Genomic DNA, 13,753 nt, shown 5'->3' with positions numbered 1-13,753 from the left:
GAACTCAGCGTGCGGTGTCAGTGACTGAAGAGTGCACAGAGCAGGGGCTAGGCCTCCCTTGCAGAGGCAGAGCTTTGGATGTGAGTCCTGTCTCCTTGACTTGCTGCGGGTAGAGCCGCGGGCCCCTTGGTTCGGTGACACAACCCCTGCGGGGGCAGTTGGACAGCAGACATTGCGTGTATTTAGAGCTGCGCGGTCTTTGACTCGGTCGTTGTGCGCCTCGATCCTGCAAGGCCTGTAGCTGTGATTCAGGCAACCTCGCCTTCGGGGCTTCGGGTAGCGTATTAACTTACTCTAAGGAGAGCAAACCGTCCTGTGCGTGTCTCGTTTCCCTCCGCCGTCCGTGAATGCCGGGCCTCCCTGACACTCGTGAGAAGTCCTCTCCCGCGGTGTTTCGGGCGCTGGAACTTCGCAAGTCTTGGTCTCGGGGGCAAGACGCCCAGGGCTAGGCGAGGCACGAGCTTAGGGGTCCTACCGGGGAGACTCCTCACCCCTTGTGATTCCCAAACCCCAACGCTACGTAGAGCACGAGCGGCCATGCCCTTCCCTGACCTTCCCGACCGCTGCCCAGGGCGGCAGTCCCCACGCCGCGCGGTCGCGGGGCCGGGCCGGCGCGCCTGGAGGTGCCCGCGGGCTGCGCGGGGCTCGGCTGGCGGGGGCGCGGCCGCCTCCGCGCTGGACACCACGGGAGCCTCGCGAACCCCGGACGCGGACCCCACCTCGTTAGAGCGCCCGGGAAGGGGCGCGCCCGTAGGCGGGAGGCGGGCGGGCCGGGGCCCCGGGACCGTGAGCGCCGGTCCCCCGGCCGCGGGCGCCCCGCCCTCGCTCGCGTGTCCTCGGCGCCCGGGGTGGACGCAGCCCCGCCGCGCCCTCCGCCTCTGCAGCGGGACGTCCCCCCGGCTGCCGGCCGAGTGTCCTGTTGGCGCCTCGGTCTGGTCTGGTACCCAGGGCGGGGTCCCCAGCTCCCGGGGCAGCCGGGGCCTTGGGGTGCTGGGAGCCGCTCCCCGAGGCCCGCCCAGCTCCCCCGCAGCCCGCGCCTGGCTCCTTTCGGCCCCTTTCATGGTGCTGAGTCTCTCTGGCGGTCTCCATGATGACCATTGCCATGCCATCCACAGCCGTGAATAAGCTGCTAACTCCCAAACTGCGCCCAGTTCAAAGAAACTGAGCTCCGGCTGCACGACGGCAGTGACTAGGGGCCCAGGCAGGGCTGGGCACGTTCCGCGCCCGCACAGCCTGTGAAGTATGTACAGGTCTGTATCCTGCCCAAGGCCCCCTGACCACCTCCAGTGGAACCTGTCCCAGATCGAACTTCGTGTCTTCTGCCGCCACGTGAGCTCACCCCACTGGATTCACTCCCGTGACGGCTTCATCACCTGTGGGGCAGGGGGAACGCGCTTGACCGTGGATGTGCCCCCCAGATGGTGGCGGGCAGTGTGCTGTGTTCTGAGATGTTACCCGGCACACACTGTTGGAGGGTAGGGCTCTGCAATCAGAAAGGCTTTCACGTGTGTTACATTTGCAGTTTCTTCTCTATTTTCTTTACAAATATTTTCATTATATAGAAATACTTATACAGGGTGGGGCAAAAGTAGGTTTACAGCTGTTAGTATGGAAAATTATACAATAATTAATAAATAATAATACAAGAATAAACTATTTCACGTACTCACAACTGTAATGTCATCTATAGGGTTTCTGTATTAGTCAGAGTTCTCTAGAGAAACACAATAAGATGTGAAAAAGTTCCAATAGGAACAGAGACACACAGGGTCAGGGGGAGGGGGGAGAGAGAGAGGCTGATTGACTGATTTTGTAAGGAATTGGCTCATGCAACTATGGAGGCTTGAGAAGGCCCCAAATCTATAGTCAGCAGGGTGGAGTCCCAGTCTGAGTCTGAAGGCCTATGTGCCAGGAGAGCCCAAGGCCCCTCTGAACACCTCGAATTGAACCTGTCCCAAATGGTTTAAGTTTCAGCCTGAAAGCTGCAGGCTTGAGACCCAAGAAGACCTGAAGTTTCAGTCGGTGTTTGAAGGCCAGAAAAGACCAATGTCCCAGCTCAAAAAGGCAGGAGAAGCTACCTCTAACTCACCTTATTCTATTCAAATCTTCAGTGGGTTGGATGAAGCCTACCCAGGTTAGGGAGGGCAATCTGCTTTACTCAGTCTATGGATTCAAGTTCTAATTTTATCCAGAAACACCCTCACATACACACCCAGAATAATGTTTGACCAGAAGTCTGGACACCCCTGGCCCAGTAAGTTGACACATAAAATTAACCATTACAGTTTCTAATACAAATGTTCTTATATAAAATAAAGTGTTAGTGCTGGTCTAAGTATCTCTAACATTAATGAAAACTATCATTCTTAAGAATATTTTTTGATCTCCATTCCTGTATATTCCACATGTGGGCTTTTTCTTGCAGGCCCTGTAGTACCATGAAGATAAACTTCCATCTAAAGCTTCTTTTCTGCTTTGAGGTACTTGTAAGAAATTCAACCTTGTATCAGATGAGACCACTTGTTGTCTTGTTACCTTTTTAGCAAGTCTTCATGTTCCCAGGATTTTTCCACAATGGGCCACGGATAGCATTAGTTTTAAGTTTTCCCATTCTTTCCCCCTAGGTTGTTTTAGGTTTTAGAAAGTTCCTCAGATCAGATCTCTGTGGGGTAGATGAAGGGAAACAGCATGTTCTCTGATGTGTGGCAGAAGACAGAAACTCTGGTTTGCTTTTATGTAACTTCATACAACTCCAAAAAATGCCTCAGAGCCACCAAAAAGGACAGGCCTATAGACTTGCACAGGTGAGCTTTTGTGTTGTTTACTTTTGACCTGTGGTTAAGGTTGGTGAAATGAAGCTGCAAGCTACCTGTGTATCTGTGTCTGTAAATGAGACATACTTACCTTTACCTCATTGTGTGTCTTTCAGATATTTTCCTACAGTTGAAAGGGATAATAAATTAGGTTATAAAGTCTCTTAAGGTAATGGAGTTCTGATTAATTTCAGGAGAATAATAAGGGTTTTTATAAATCTAATATAAAGAAACCCTAGGATTCCAAGAAGAGACTAAACTTCTAAAACTCCAAATGCAGCAAAAGGCTGCGTTTCCTTGGAAGGAAAACAAAACTAAAACTTCTTATAGAAACACTAGTTGAGAGATATTTTTATGTAAGAATCCAGTGTCTGTAATCAAGATGGATCTGTGAACAAAGCAGAATGGCTTGATAGTGTTAGTTTAAAAAGAGCCAGACATTTCTTCCTGAGTTTTATCAGTATGGAATATACTGTAAGTATGCATTCTATTTTTTGTAATATGTGGTATATTTCTGACCACCAATTCCGACGTGTGGGGTTTTACCCCCATACATCCAAGCAATTCGCGGGCACCAGCTGGGTGTCCTACAATTTAGCTCAGTTCTGACGCTCTCTACCCAGAGACAGCATCAAATCCCTGAGGTAAAGGATGAGTCCTACTAGAGTGCCCACCCACCCACTTTGGGTGACAACTGCAAGTACAGGTTGTCATCTGCACTCATCGGCTATAGAGTAGAGGTTTCAATAGCTCCCTCTCCACCCTTTGGGTTCAATTAATTTGCTAGAGAGGCTCACAGAACTCAGAGAAGCATTTTACTTACTAGATCACCATTTTATTATAAAAGGATATAATTCAGGAATAGCCAGATGGAAGAAATGCATAGGGCCAGGTATGGGGAAAGGGCATGGAGCTTCCATTCCCACTCCAAGCACATTACTTTCCCCAAATTTCCACATGTTCACCAACCTGGAAGCCGGGTGAACTTTTATGGAGTTTTTATGGAGTCTTCATGGCACAGACATGACTGATGAAATCATTAGTTATTGATTCAACCTTGAGCCCCTCTCCCCTCCCACAAGGGCAAGGTGGTTGGAGTGAAAATTCTGATTCTCTAAGCACATGGTTGGTTCTCCTGGCAACCAGTTTCTATTCTACAGTGGAGACCTAGTTAACCTAAACTTCTGGTTTTACTTATCAGCTAAATCATTTTATTTCCATATCTTTAAGATTATGAAAAATTTAACATTATATATTTAATTACATTTGAGTTATACTGTGACAAACTTTTTGATATCAACAATTGTGTTGCTCTGTAGTTAGCTTATACACAGTACATAATTTCCAAAGGACCTTAGTTAACTTTAAGACCTAGAACTGGTAATAATGTCAGGTAATTGTATTTTGTAGCCATGCACACATACACACTCAACTGTTGCTGATCTGCTGACACCTCACTGGCATGAAGCGGAAGCTAGACCTGCAGTTGCTTTGCCTTCCCCTGAAAATTCCCTTTAGTTTCTCTGATTCTTGGATTACAAATATGTGCTTAGCTCCATGACAAAGGGTCCTGGCTTCGGCAGGACACCTCAGCCTTCAAGGGCAGAGGCATCAATCTGCCTCAGTCCACCTTTATGAGGTCCTGGCTCATGCTCATGGGACCCCAGCCCATTTTAGATCTTCCTTTGTTTACTGACTGTGGTCTTCAAGCATCACAGAGACAGCTTTGCAGAGACTGTTACTCAGCCCCTACAATTCCCAGAGCAGGTCTCTTTTCAGACAGTAACCGGCCTCCCCAGGAGAGGATCCATGACTTTTTGGCTGAAGGTGGGTTTCCCTCCCATTACATCCAGGAAGACTTATTGCTGGGATCTTGGGACTCATGTGCCCTGTTCTGATGGCCACAGTGGTGACCATGATAGTCGTAGTTACTCCCTCTTTGCAGCACTAGGACATAAAATTCTTTCCTAATAAGATCACATAAAGTAATGAAAGAAAAACCTGAAGTGATAGTTTGATGGCCTGTGCTCCTAAGAAATCTAATGTTTTGCAGTAGGTAATGAAGAAATTACTTTTCTTTCTTTTTTTTTTTTTGGTTACTCCTCACCCAAGGATATATTTTCCATTGATTTTTTTTTTAAAAAATATATCTTTATTGATTTCAGAGAGAGGAAGGGAGAGGGAGATAGAAACACCAATGATGAGAGAGTCATTGATCGGCTGCCTCCTGAACGCCCCCGACTGGGGATCAAGCCCGCAGCCCGGGCATGTGCCCTGACCGGGAATCGAACCCCGATCGTCTGAATCCTAGGTCGACACTCAACCGCTGAGCCACGCCTGGCCGGGCTTTCCACTGATTTTTAAAGAGAGTGGGAGGGAGGGAGGGAAGGGGAGATATTGAGAGAGAGAGAGAGAGAGAGAGAGAGAGAGGGAGGAGGGGGGGCAATGATGTGAGAGAGACACATCGATTGGTTGCCCTGCAACCCAGGTACATTACTCTTGACCAGAAATTGAACCCGCAACCCTTTGGTCCCTGGGCTGGTGCTCTAACCACTGAGAAAACCAGCCAGGGCAAGAAATGACTTTTCTGAAGTCTCTGTCAATTGTCGTGGATTAGACTCTTCTGTGAAAGCAGTTTCATTGATGGGTGTGGATAACTAGCTCAACTTTCATCTCAGAGATTATGGATTCAGCTAACTGTAAACATAACTGTGCTTTTCTACACTCAAATGACATTAAATCAGATAGTTGTGGGTCTACAAAAATATATATGTGTAAATATAAGCTCTATAGTTGAAACGCTTAAGTTTGCAGTCTTAATTTAGGTGACTATTTTTCATGAAATGGAAATAATATTAGGTTGCAAAGTCTTATTATAATTTACACTATTTGTCTTAATAGCAAAAGAGTATTCAAATGCTTTTATTGAAGTATAACATACACCAAAGGAGCACAGAAATCACAACTCTACTACTCAATGACTTATCACAAAGTGAATACACCCTTGTAGCTGTAACACGGTTCAAGAAAATAAAATAAAACTAGCAACCCAGAAGCTCAGCTCTGGATAGTCCCCAGTCACCACCCATTCCATCTTACCAAAGTTAACAATCATCTAGTGTTTAACAATACAGATGAGTATTGCCCATTATATAAATTGGTGTATTTAGGACCACACAATAGGAATTATTCTGTTTGGCTTCTTTCCCCCTTGGCTTTCTATCTGTGACATTCATCCATGTGCTAATTGCTCCATCATGGAACAGTTCATTCATTTTTGCTGCTCTGAGGTATTTTTTTGTATGAATATACCACATTTATCAATTCTGCTGTTGATGGACATTTGGTTTATTTCCAGTTTGGGGCTGTTAGCAATAATGCAATTGTGGCCATTCTTGTTAGTTTCTTCTGGTTTGCATGCATAGCTATTTTAGTTAAGTATGAACCTACAAATAAAATAGCTTGGTCATAGTGACTGCATTATGTTCACATTTAATACATGTCACTGAAAAGTTTTCCAAAGATGTTTAACCAGTATGCAATTCAACCACCAGTTTAAGGGTGTTCTAATAATTACATCTCTTCTTGTCTTGATGGCCACAGTAGAAACCATGATAGTTCTAGCCATTCCCTCTATGCAATACTGGGACTTATTTAAAAGTAAAATGAGATTACTTTTTTTTTAAAAAATTTATCTTTATTGTTGAAAGTATTACAGGTGTCCCATTTTCTCCCCCCAATTGATCCCTTCCACCTCGCTCCCACCCCCTACCCAGGCCTTCACCCCATCATTGTCTGTGTCCATGGGTTATGCATATATGCATATAACTTCTTTGGTTAATTTCTTCCCACCCTCCACCCTCCTTCCCTCTTCCCTCTGAAATATGATCATCTGTTACACACATGAATGTCGTCGGATCTATTTAGTTCATCAGATTCTTTTGTCCATTAGCTTCTTGTTAAAGAAGACCCTTCAACATTTCCTGTAGTGCTGGTCTGATGGTGATGAATTCCTTTAGCTTTTTCTTATCTGAGAAGCTCTTTATCTGACCTTCAATTCTAAATGATAGCTTTGCTGGGTAGAGCAATCTTGGTTGTAGTTCCATGTTTTTCATCACTTTGAATATTTCTTGCCACTCTCTTCTGGCCTGCAAAGTTTCTGTTGCGAAATCAGCTGACAGTTGTATGGGTGCTCCTTTGTATGTAATTAATTGCTTTTCTCTTGCTGCTTTTAAGATTCTCTCTTTGTCTTTAACCTTTGGCATTTTAATTATGATGTGTCTTGCTGTGGGCCTCTTTGGGTTCCTCTTGTTTGGGACCCTCTGTGCTTCCTGTAAGTCTATTTCTTTTCCCAGGTAGGGGAACTTTTCTGTAATTATTTTTTCAAATAGGTTTTCAATTTCTTGCTCTCTTTCTTCCTCTTCTGGCACCCCAATAATACGAATGTTGGGCCTCTTGAAGTTGTCCCAGAGGCTCCTTATGCTATCTTCATATTTCTGGATTATTTTTTCTTTTTGCTCTTCTGGTTGGGTGTTTTTTGTTTCCTCATACTCCAAAGTGCTGATTTGATTCTCAGCGTCCTCTACTCTACTGTTGATTCCCTGTAAATTATTCTTCATTTCAGTTTATGTAGCCTTCACTTCAAATTGGTACTTTATTATGTCATCGATTTTTCTCAGTTATTTTCGTCATACTCTTACTAATATCCTTGAGCATCCTTATAACCATTATTCTGAACTCTGTATCTGTTAGCTTGCTTGGATCTATTTCATTTAGTCCCTTTTCTGGCGATTTCTTCTGTTCTTTCCTTTGTGACATGTTTCTTTGCCTCTGCATTTTGGCTGCTTCCTGGTGTTTGTTTCTATGTATGAGGTAGAGCTGCTATGTCTCCTGGAATTTGTAGAGTGGCTTTGTGTAGTAGGTGTCCTGTAGGGTCCAGTGGCTCAGCCTCCCCAGTCACCTGAGCTGGGCCTTTTAGGTGCTCCACTGTGTGGGCTGTGTGCACTGTCCTGTTGTAGTTTAGCCTTGGTTGCTATTGGCGTCCCTGGGAGGAATTGACCCCCTGGACAATCAGCTGTGAGAACCAGCTGCAACTACAGCCAAAGAGCTGCTGTGCTGGAGACACCCTTATGGATCAGGATTTACTTCAGTGGGGCTTTGGTGTTCACCAAGTGCGCCCCTTGAGTGTCACTCGTGGATGTGGTAGGGTTGTAATCCAGCGTGGTCAAGTCTGACCACCAGGTGCACTGTCTCTGGGGCCTCCCGGGAGGTGCAAAGTAAGCCTTTGCCTGTCCCTTGCCCAGAGCCACCCAGCATGAGCTACTCAGCAAACCATAGTTGGCTGCTACTTGTGCTGGGCTTGGCGTTGTCCAGGAGAGGACAAGTTATGAGCCAATGCAGGCTGCCGCTAGTGCCAGGCCTGGGGCCATTTATTAAACCCTATGGGGCATGATGCTTCTTGTTTGAGAGATTTTAGGAAAGTCCTAAGCATGAGGCTGGAGAGGCCACTGCACAGAAAAGCCACTGGAAATGGCCTGGATGAGCCTGCAGGTGGGGAGGGGCGGGGCCTCCGGGAATCACGGGGTGGGGCCAAAGGTGTGAGTCAGGTGCTGGCGATTCAAATATGGCGCCTGCCTGCCGGCTCTGTGCAGGGAGGACTCGCCAAAGGAGCAACGGCCTCTGCCAGCCCTTCTGCCTGGGAGGAAGCTGCCTCTCCAGCTCTCTCCCTGATTTCAGGCAGGTTAGTTCCTCCCTGAGTGTCCCAGGTTCCTTTCCAGCTGCTGCCCAGGACTGGGCTCAGAGGGAGCGTCCGAGTGAGTCCGTGTGTGGGCCCTTTAAGAGGAGCTGCTGGGGCTCCGGCAGCCTCCATGACCCTCAGTGACAGTCCCCGCTGGTTTCACAGCCCGAAGTTGTGGGGATGTCTCCTCCCGGCCCTGGAGCCCTGGGCTGGGGGCCTGCTGTGGGGCTGGGACCCCTCACTCCTCTGGGAAACCTCCACTGCTGAGATTCCCTCCCAGTTTTCAGCTGCAGCACTGGGGGTGTCCCCAAGGCTGTGTCTCTGTGATCCAGCCCCAATCTGCCTGGGTCTCCCCCCCTCCTACGGGTCTTGGTGCTGCTTCAGTTCTCTGGTTGTAAGGCTTCTGTTCAGCCAGATTTCAGGAGGCTCTGAGTGAGGGTGGTTCTGCATTTTAGTTGTAATTTTGATGTGGTTGCGGGAGGCGGTGGGTGCAGCTGTGACCTACACCATTTTGTTTCACTTCTTATTGAGATTACTTTATTACTATTTTTAATCCTCATCTGAGGATATTTTTTCCATTGCTTTTTCAGAGAGAGTGTGGAAGGAACAGAGAAAGAGAGAGAGACAGATGGATTGGTTGCCTCCCCCACTCACTCCCATAGGGGCCAAGCCTGCAACCAAGGTACATGCCCTTGGCCAGAATTGAACCCGGGACCATTCAGTCCTGGGGCCAACGCTCTAACCACTGAGCCAAACCAGCAGGGAAAAATTACTTTCTCATTTTAGCTATTCTGGTTAGTTGGTGGTGGTATTTCATCTTTACTTATTTTGATATTTTAATTATTAAAGGGCCTGAGCATATTGCTATATGTGTTTATTAAAAGATTTTTGTATACTATTTTTAAGGGTTATTTTGCATTTTTCTATTGTGCTATTAATCTTTCTAATTGATTCTGAGAAATTTTTAGAAAATAAATTTAAAAAAAATCTATTGATTTCAGAGAGAAGGGAGAGGGAGAGAGAGAAAAACATCAATGATGAGAGAGTCATTGATCGGCTGCCTCCTGCAGGCCCCCTGACTGAGGACTGAGCCCACAGCCTGGGCATGTGCCCTGATCGGGAATTGAACTGCGATCTCCTGGTTCCTAGGTTGATGCTCAACCACTGAGCCATGCCCAGCCAGGCTAGAAAATAAATTCTTGATATAAATTCTTGTGACTTTTTTCAGTTAAATGTGAAAATGTCTTCTCCCATTAAAAAATATTTCTTTTTATTTATTGATTGATTTGAGAGAGATAAGACAGATTGATTTGCTGTTCTACTTATCCATGCATTCACTGGTCAACTCTTGAGGTGCCCCGATAGGGGATCAAACCTGTGACTTTGGAGTATTGGGATGACTCTATCCAACTGAGCTACCAGGCCAGGACCAAAAAAAAAGTTTCTTAACAGAATACTTAGATAGGTTTTAAGATGGAAAAAAAGTCACCTGATATACTTGTATTATTTATACTTTTTGCCTCTTATTTTAATATGTTATTGAACAGGTCTAACTTTGGGTCATGTTAATGTATCTGTTTACCTAAAATTTTTTAAATTTGAAAATAACCTGAAACTTACTGAAAAGATGTATTAGAAGTAGAAATCCATAAGCCCTTTAGCCAGATTCACTTATTGTTAACATTTGGTTCTGTCTTACCATTTCTTCTCTCTCTATACAATACTTTTTCTCAATCATTTGAGAGAAAGTTGCATACATTACACTTTTTTAACCCTAAATACTTCAGTGTGCATTTCTCAATAATAGGGATATTATTTTACATAACCATGGCATAGTTAGGAACTTCAGTAAACTTAACATTGATGCAATACATTTATCCACTCTACTGCTTGTATTAAAGTTTTGAAAAACTGAACCAACAGTGACCTTTATTGTATTTTCCCTCTCATATAGGATCCGGTCAAGGATCACATATTGTATTTAGTTCTCATGTCTCTTTAGTCTCTTTTAATATGGAACAGGTATTTGTCTTTTATGACATTAACATTTTTGAAGAATGCAGTTCTTTTGTTTTTAATAGGTCTCATTTTGAGGTTTGGTGAATGTGTCCTAGTGATTAAATTCCAGTTATGCATTCTCTAATATCACATAAGTTATGTTGTGTCCTCGTGGATCAAATCTGAGGCACACAATGGCCATCTTCCCCTTGTTCATTAATATTAATTTTGATCATGCAATCAAGGTGTTTCCCATATTATTATACAATTATTTAATTTTTAATCCTCACCTGAGGATATATTTTTATTGATTTGAGGGGGGGGGAGAGAGGGAGAGAGAGAAACATCAATGTGAGAGAGATCGGTTGCCTCCCATACAACACCAGGTATTGAATCTGCCACCTGTGTATGTGCCCTGACTGGGAGTCGAACTTCCCATCTTCTGGCGTACAGAATGATGCTCCAACCAACTGATCCACACCAGCCAGGGCTATTATATAATTACTTAAAATTATTACTACATAATTATTTTCCCTTGCAATTGCCAATTGGCACAAGCAATCTATGGAGAAGATACATTAATACTATGCATATATCCTGTTCATCAAAATTTCCCCTTAGATACATCATCCATTGATGTTTCTTGCCAGAATCTTTATTGTGATAGCTGCAAAGTAGTGATTTTCCAGCACCATTTTTACCAGTTTGCATCTGGCACTCTGCTGTAAGCAAGGGCCCTTTGTCCCCCCTTGTTTATTTACTTATTTCTAATTATCAGTGTTAACTCATGCACTACTTACCCCCCAAGGGTTTAATAATTTATTACTGCCTTAATTGTTTTGGTGCTCAAATTGTCCTAGATTTGGTCAGTAAGGGCTAGTTCAAACTGGCTCCTTTGCCTTTGTGACCTTTCATCATTTTTCATCATTTTTTCAGTACTACCTTATTTTCTGGAACAAGATGTTTCAGGCTCTTATTGCAACTGCCTTCACTCAGACCTGGAATCAGCCATTTCTCTGAGGAACCCTGGTTCCTTTTAGTGGAGAATGGTATAAAAAATCAAGGTCTGAGCTCATTGTAACTCAGATGTTTGCTTCTAGCCCCTTTCAGTGGACAGAGCTAGGAAATATAAGTATGTACTGTATATACATCTAACATACAAATATGTGTGCACTTTTGCCATGTTACGTGTAAAAGGGATGACTGTGGCTGACATCATATTATGTTCTTGTGATCTTTGCTCATCTGCTAAGTTGCTTGTGTATAATAGTTCTTGATCACATATGTCCCATTTAATTACTTTGGTTAGCAAAATTGTGATTAAAATGAGTGGTTGAAAGACCCTTTTGGAACAATAATGGCAATAAAACTTTGCAGGAAAGAGTTAACATAGCAAACCTGAGATTGCTATCTTTAGAAAGGCCTGACAAGGTTGGCCCTTGGTTGGCATCTAAGAACTTTGACTCTGATGGTTGTCTCCATTCCCAGAACTGATAAGAGTGGTTATTGTGCCTGAACTGTTTGTATAATGTGGTTTATGCTAAACACCTGCTTTCCTTCTGGAAGTCTGGAGTTTGGGTACATGTTAGAGAGAAGGTGCCTATGGGACCAGCACCCAGTAAAAAAATGGATGAGCACAGGTGACCTATTTTGGTGCATAAAATTGTGAAGTGAATCATGTCAGTGGACCCTCAAGATCAGTCCTATTGTCCTAGCAATGGTGAAAGCAATGTTTGCGATGGTGGCTGCTTCACCAGCTTGGGTCCGAGTGACCGTGATCACAAGAATCTTTCTGCCAGTCCACAATGAATAGGTCAAAGCATCATCGAGCTGGTGTTCCAGTGAGAACCAAGGCAGACGACATTGCAGTGGTTTGCTGACTTAATAATCTATTTAAGTGATGGGGAAAATCTGGGAGATTTTTCTCAATTTTTTTTTTTTAATTTTTAAAATTTACTTTATTATTTATTTTATTAAGAGAGAGTGACACATCAATTTTTTGTTCCATTTATTTCTGCATTCATTGGTTGATCCTTGTATGTGCCCTGACCCGGGATTGAACCTGCAACCTTGGCGTATGGGGACGATGCTCTAACCAACTGAGCTACCTGGCTAGGGCACTTTCTCTAATTTTACTTCAGAGGTAAAACTCTCACACACCACCTTCTCTTTCTCACATGTTTATCTCCTCTTAGGACTCCTACTACTTTAGGATATCTGGGTGCTGATGTGGCCAAACTCCCCCACCATCAGATAAACCTCAGAGGACTTCCCTATCCTACTTTCAGTTGTCTATTGCAGATGACAGAATGGGACTGAAACTGAGTTGCTACATATACATAGCTCTAAATGTAAAGGAGATGGAATGAAGGACTTAGAAACTAAAAGAGGGGCTAGAATCAGCTCCCTTGTGCTTTTCTGGAGGGCATGATGGAACTTTGTTTAAATGTTTATGTATACATGAAGCTCTTTGACATGAGATCCATGGAAATAAAGAGCCAAGTTGTTCAATCCTTTTGGGTTGCCATAAATCTGAGGGAAACAACAACTCCTGAAGGGACAAATGAGTACAGTAATTCACGTTCACATTATCTGTTTTCTCACTTCACGGCTTCCCAGGTCTATAGAAGGCAGAATGCCCTCGTTCTGTAGTACTCAGTAAGTTCAGTCTCTATCCCTTGACTGGGTAGATTCTCAGATAGCTGTTTTTTGTTTTTCTGCTCAGAACATTTTCTCTTCTCCCCTTCTTCTCTACCCTTCTCAGAGTACCCAATTCTCTTGGCCATAGTAATTGGTTCAGGGATGGGTATGAGATCCACGTCGCTCAATTGGGACCCATCCTGCAACTTTTAATGGCACTGTGTGGGCAATGAAATATGCTTTTCTCTGCAATCAACAGCTGTCAGGACAACTCAAGTAAAAAACTGCCAATGACCATCTCTGCTATTATGCCTACCTGACAATAAAACCAATCTGAAGGAAAAGAGCTAAGACAGCAAGAGAGTGATCTCATGAATCTTTTGAACACCTGAATGCAGTCATATCTGAAGCCACATCTACCTTTGCTCTCTAATCATGGTAACCTTTTTGTTTAAGCTTGCCTGAAATGGGCCTTCACAAATTCAGAGTCCTGGATAACCCAGTAAGTTTAAGTCACTACAACATGAGATGCATGCATCATAAGATTGGAAGTTGAGTCATAAAA

This window comes from Miniopterus schreibersii (genome assembly GCF_964146895.1).
Source record: "Miniopterus schreibersii genome assembly, chromosome: 16".
Lineage (NCBI taxonomy): Eukaryota > Metazoa > Chordata > Mammalia > Chiroptera > Miniopteridae > Miniopterus > Miniopterus schreibersii.
The sequence above is the reverse complement of the archived record's forward strand: the minus strand, read 5'-3'. Positions refer to the sequence as shown.